Here is a 5,788-nt window from a genome sequence, read left to right as displayed (position 1 = left end):
AGAAAATGGATATTAATATTTGATTAGTAAAATGTAGAAGTGTGTTGTGTAGTATATATGATATAATGAGTAGAGGTGGGAGAAATTCTCAGTGTGAAACCAAAACCCCGTAATTCATCAAAAACAAGCAGTTGCATGATGCAGACAGTGATTTGGAAATGTTATTATTCCTTTGAATAGAATATTTGTCCAACAAAATTTCACAAATAATTGTTTATCCAACTTAAGATACATTTATCTCTAGCATTGTAGTTGATGTAATATGGGAATAGATTTAATGTCACAATTTTAAAATAAGACCATTTTTTGGTTTTTGCCTCCTTTCATTTCAGCAGGAAACTTTCAATAGTCAAAATGGGTCATGGGAATTTCAGTGTCATCAGTGAGCTGATCCTTGTAGGATTTTCCAATTACCCCCAGACTGAAATTCCACTCTTTTTTCTATTCTCTCTGGTCTACTTGGCAAGTCTCTTTGGAAACACAACTGTCATCACTTTAGTCATTCTATATTTCTCTCTCCAGACACCCATGTACATCTTCCTCTGTCATCTGGCCTTTCTCAACATATTTTTTAGCACATTTGTGGTCCCCAAGATGCTTTTTAATTTTCTCGCAAGCAGGAAAGTTATATCTTACAACTTCTGTATTGCTCAGACCTACATCACCTTATTCCTGGAGTCAACTGAGTCCTTTCTCCTTGCAGTAATGGCTTTGGATCACTATGTGGCCATTTGTTACCCACTGAGATATCTGCTCATCATGAACTGGTCTGTGTGTGTGGCATTAGCTCTGGGGGCCTAGACCATTGGCTTTTTTTGCCTCAGTGGTGCCTGTCTACCTCACAATTCTTCCACTCTGTGGTCCATATGTTGTTGACTATATTTCCTGTGAATTGCCCATTCTTCTTCATATGTTCTGTGCTGATACATCCCTGCTGGAGACCATAATGGCCACAGGAGGGGCTGGAACAGCGTTATTCCCCTTCCTCTTCATTATACTCTCTTACCTTCGCATCCTGGTGGCTGTGATGACAATAGACTCTATTAAGGGCAGAAAAAAAGCCTTTTCCACATGTACTTCCCACCTGATTGCTGTGATCATGTATTATGGAACAGGAATGATCCGGTACTTAAGACCCAAGTCCCTCTATTCAGCAGAGGGAGACAAACTCATTTCTGTGTTCTATGCAGTCATCAACCCTATGCTGAATCCTTTCATTTACAGCCTAAGGAACAAGGAAATGAAGGAGGGTATGAAAAAAGTTATGGGCAAATACAAAATTAAAACAAAACAACAAATCACAGACTAGAATCTTTATGATTCTATAAGCATTCTTATAAGTGTTCTTATAAGCGTTTAAGGCAATCCTTATTTTTTTAACCTGTGTTCATATCCAAATACTATGAGACTAAGCTCCACCCCAAGTAATTTGGATTTGGCAGAGTTGCAGATGAAAGTAGTCATTACATTTTTACAAATCTCCTCAAGTGTTTCCAGTTCAGATTTCTCCCATGAGTTAATATTTATGTATAGTTGTTCTTTAAGTGTTAGAACATTGTTATATCAACTCAATCAAATGGTTTGTGACCTGCACGATGAATTCCAGGTCAACACATTCTTATCCTCTGTAGTCACTCAATTTACAGTATTTTATTCTCTATTTTTCCATTTATTTTGCAAAGTTTCAAATTATGACAAGGTGACCAATCCTACTCTACTCATATGCTCCATCCTTTGAGGGATATAAATCTGAAGATACAAGTCTCAGATCTTTACAGGGGTAAAAAAAGGCAGACTAAATTCTGAAATACATGTCATTAACTCTTACAAAAAGAAAATATATCTGAAATTACTAATGAGAATTTTTTAAAGAAATATAAAACTCTGTCCCCATTTTACTGGTTTTACTTTTTATTTACCTAAACTTTTACTTTTTGGTCTCTAATTTTAGGAAAAGGGTATGATTTTTTGAAATTGAAAACTGAGAAAAAAACTTCTCAATTACTTAAACTTTAGTTATCTCCATATGGAAAATAGCTTTAGGAGTAAATACTAACTGTCATTTAATATATTAACTTTTTAGCTATTTAAACATGTTGGCTACAATAGATTTGCAACTATAGTATTTTGAGGAGCCATATGCTAATTAGTTTAATAATGCTAGATTTGGAGGCAAACTGAAGAGTTAATCCTAGGTTCAATCACTTAGTTGGTGCATGTCCTTTATCAAAATCTTCCCTGTGCTTTATATCCCACTTGAAAAATCAGGAAATGCAATGTATAGGAGTGTAAAAGTGAACACATATAATACAACTAAACTATGGGAGAGGCTTAAAACACACAAGACAAGATCATTCTCCATCTGCTATTGAAAAAAAGAAAAAAACTTTGTGCTAGATTCTACAATATTTTATAAAGAAAAGAAATGTACAGTAATTACACTAAATAATTTTTTTTTCAGATTATCTTTTCTAATATCTGTTGGAAATTGATGTTCCCATGAAAGTGGAAATTCCTCTTTTCAAGGTTAGGTTTGTACACTTGGAATAATCTAGAGGATCTATTCATGTGTCTAAGTATGAGGCCCAAAGAACTTAATGTTTCCAATTAACATATTTCATACCTGTGTACCAGAGGAGGGCTAAAACATATCCCTGTGTAGCAGCCTTCTGACTTCTTCAAAGAAATTTAATTCTAATATATGGAAGAACCAGGATTTGTTCCTCTGTCATCAAGTTTTATTAAATCCCAATGTATAATTCATAAGGAAAAAAAAAGGAAACAAATCTTAATGTGGAATGAAGCAATAGGTGTCTGATTTGTAATATTTTTTTGCAATACTTAGGATTCCATGGCAACATTGTACAAACTATGCATGTGGATGGTTTTCTTTATTCCAAGTTCATTTAACAGTGGCTCTATATTAGTGAATTTTCTTGAAAATAATACAATATTTGTAGTGATCCCAAATGTTGTCATCAAAACCAATACATAGTAACATTATATCTTGCTCTTATAACCATTTATCCAGCAAGCAGAACATACTGGGGTAATCGTTTGAAAGGGAAGGAGTGAGAAGGCCTGAATAAAAACTGAATTTAACTCAATATATACCTTGAAATCAATGACAAAACTATCCTCAGTTCACTGCAAAATTATCTTTCCTTTTAACTAGAAAATAGTTCTGGGGTACCAGAACTGTCGCCCAACCTACTGAGCCACTGACATCGGTTCAGGTCATGATCTCACAGCTCTCGTGAGTTTGAGCCCTGCTTCGGGCTCTGTGCTCACAGCCCGGAGCCTGGAGCCTGCTTTGGATCCTGTGTCTCCCTCTCTCTCTCTGCCCCTAACCCACTCCCATTCTGTCTCTGTCTCTCTCAAAAGTAAATAAACATTAAAAAAATTTTAACTAGAAAGTAGTTCTAATGAATCTTTCATGACTCACTGTCAGCAATGCACGAATATTATGTGAGACTGTGGTAGTAATCAAGTGACTCTAGAACCAACATATATAGAGTAAGACCAGTTATTTTTCTGTTATTGCTTAAAATTAACAACATATTTAGTAAAATGACTTTTAAATAACAAAATATAAATTAAGTGTGAAATAATAATCATAGATCAAGACTTTGATTAAAAGTATTTTTCAGAGAAAGTTTATAGCCTCCCCAAACCCCTGTGTTTGAATTTCATGTTGAATATTTAGCTATCTCTCAATGAAAATTTCCTGAGAATATAAATTTTGTCTGCTTTCTAGAGATTTCTGTTGTTGTTCACCTCGTGGATTATATAAAAAACACAAAATATATCAATTTAGTTTATGAAATTATTATCACTGTTAAAGTTTTGAGAAACAACCTGACTTCGACTAAATTTTTCATTTAATCCAGTAAATATTTGATTAACTCACTCTTATCTTTGGTTAAACCAAATTTTGCTCCCACAGCAAAAATTAATTTTGAACTCGCTATTGACAATATGTTGACATAGGTAATTTAAGCAATTTTGCAAACAATGGGTCTATTACTGGAAACCATAAGCTAGAATACAAATGGACAAGAAAGAGCAATTATGGGAAAACAATGTGGAGGGAAATCAGTTTCTCTAAGAATTAATTGTGAGATACTTCTTGCTCAAGTAACTAGCATAGGCTTTCCACACATCTTAATGAGATCATGGTAGGGAAAGGTATTCCTTCGTTTTGCCTCAACACACCGTCTCAAACACCAATGAAGACATCTTTTTTTAAAATTTAAACACATTACTTTGATTATTTGAGAAGAAATGACTAGTTACATAGGTAAGTAAATTATATGCCCACTAAGTTCTTTCTTTTTAGCTTACAAAGAGGGCAGACTTGCAAGGAGTGTGTGTGTGTGTGTGTGTGTGTGTGTAAAATATATGGACTTGATAATTAACTGTGTTGTAGGATCTAAATTTTAATACATTAATGTATTTAATACATAATGTGTGTGTGTGTAAAATATATGGACTTGATAATTAACTGTGTTGTAGGATCTAAATTTTAATACATTAATGTATTTAATACATTAATGTATACATTAATACATTTTAATACATTTTAATACATTGTGAATACTTGAAGGCAACATAATTTTTAGTGTCTTTAAAGTAATGTTCTCAGTATCAAGAATTAATGATGTTTACTCATAAAATATATTTATTATATTTATTTTCTCTTTTTTCTTTGTTTTAAAATTTTTTAATGTTTATTTATTTTTGAGAGACAGAGAGAGACAGAATGTGAGCAGGGGAGGGGCAGAGAGAGAGGGAGAAAGAGCAGCACAGAGCCCTACACGGGGCTTGAACTCACTAGCTGTGAGATCATGACCTGAGCCGAAGTCAGATGCTTAACCAACCGAGTCACCAAGATGTCCCTCTCTTTTTGTCTTATTCCACTCCAAATTTCTTTCCATTTCATTTGAAAATGACATTGCTTGGGGCACCTGGGTGGCTCACTTAAGCGTCTGACTCTTGATTTTGGCTCAGGTCATCTCATGGTTGTGACATCAAGCCTGGTGTGTGGCTCCTTTCTGAGCATGGAGCCTGCTTAATGTTCTCTCCCACCTTCTCCCTCTGTGCCTCCCACTTGTGCATGCTTTTTCTTTCTTTCTTTCTTTCTTTCTTTCTTTCTTTCTTTCTTCTTCTCTCTCAAAAAAAATGACATTGCTAGCACTCTGTTACTCAACCTATACTGGGACATCCAACCTCTTAAATAATATTCCCCTTGCTGAAGTTGTTTCTCTTATTAAATGTTACAGAGTATAAATAAAATCTAACAAAAAAACCTCAATATCCATTTAACTTGTGATCCCTCTAAAAGGTATATGCACCCAATTGGCAGCACATTTAGGTATCTCTGGCAGCACATTTAGGTATCTCTACTGAGGATAGATATGACATGTGCCAAACTGTTTCTTAACAATTTTCCACAGTGATAAATCATTTTTATGTTCTTAGTGTGTCACTTCTTATCTGGGGAAATTTCGATATATTAATTAACAAGAATGTACCACTTCAGAGGAAAATAAGGGTTCCTAATATGCCTGTATTATATATGTATATATTATCTATACAACATATATGTATAGTAAAAAGAATGTATATATGTATATATATATATACACATACATATACATACATATATATACACATATATTTATACACTATAGTATAATTACTATATTTTATTTATATATATAATATATAATTTATATATAATTATATTATAATTATAATATTATATATAATATATAACTATATATGT

General features: G+C 33.4%; 1 pseudogene; it reads left to right on the top strand.

Moving 5' to 3' along the window:
- The first annotated feature begins 354 nt into the window (after positions 1–354).
- On the top strand, positions 355–1,309 carry LOC121023577 (olfactory receptor 2B6-like; annotated as a pseudogene).
- Positions 1,310–5,788: the final 4,479 nt, after the last annotated feature.

This window comes from Herpailurus yagouaroundi, unplaced genomic scaffold, assembly GCF_014898765.1.
Source record: "Herpailurus yagouaroundi ecotype Mexico unplaced genomic scaffold, PumYag 566, whole genome shotgun sequence".
NCBI lineage: Eukaryota > Metazoa > Chordata > Mammalia > Carnivora > Felidae > Herpailurus > Herpailurus yagouaroundi.
The sequence above is the reverse complement of the archived record's forward strand: the minus strand, read 5'-3'. Positions and strand labels throughout refer to the sequence as shown.